This window comes from Arachis ipaensis, chromosome B04 (assembly GCF_000816755.2).
Source record: "Arachis ipaensis cultivar K30076 chromosome B04, Araip1.1, whole genome shotgun sequence".
In the NCBI taxonomy this organism is placed as follows: domain Eukaryota; kingdom Viridiplantae; phylum Streptophyta; class Magnoliopsida; order Fabales; family Fabaceae; genus Arachis; species Arachis ipaensis.
This window is the reverse complement of record NC_029788.2, coordinates 129105004-129105881: the sequence shown is the minus strand read 5'-3', so window position 1 is coordinate 129105881 and position 878 is coordinate 129105004.

Genomic DNA, 878 nt, shown 5'->3' with positions numbered 1-878 from the left:
AAATAGGGGGTGGCAATATGTACTCTACCCGCGAGTACCCAACCCGACCCCACCCGATCGGGTAGGGTTGCCAACCCGATCCACAGCGGGTAGGGTAGGGTGCGGGTAGGATTTTCGTGCGGGTTGAGCCTCAACCCTACCTGACCAACCCGCACTCTATATATGTTTATGTTATATACTTATATAAAAATATGTTTTAAGTGGATGTTGAATCAAAGACTTCTCACTAAATGCAAAAGATCCTTAACCACTAAAAGAAAATCATTAATTGATAATTTAATATTTTTTTACATAAAAATCACGGTAAAACACACAATTAAACCAAACCCAACTCAATATTACACAATTCACCCAAATGAAAAAACGTTACATAGATCTCTCCATTCACTTCTCTATGTAAATCGAATGATTTATACTAGATTTAGCTTTTTATGTAAATCTAATTAGTCTGTTTCGATTTATGCATGCATGCATAAATCGAAACAGACTTATTAGATTTACAATATGTAATTTGATAAAAATAATTAAAATACTATATCAACAAAATTAGGCTATTTTTTTATATATCTCATATATATTTTAAAATTTAAATTAATAACTTTTTCATGTTTATTTCTACTGAACTTTTTAAAATAGATGGTTTCAAATAACAATAGAGATAGACGGTTAGTTTTAAATTACTAGCGTACACGTAAAAAATCACTAATTTTTAGAAAAATAGATGAATTTACATAAAAGTAGTGATTTAAAGCTGTCCATTTAAAATCCGCTCATTATATTTCTAAAAACCAACACATTTGAATTTTTAATTATATATGTTCAAATAAAATTTATCAAAAATTTTAATTTTTTTATAATTTTTTATTCTTTTGAAATAC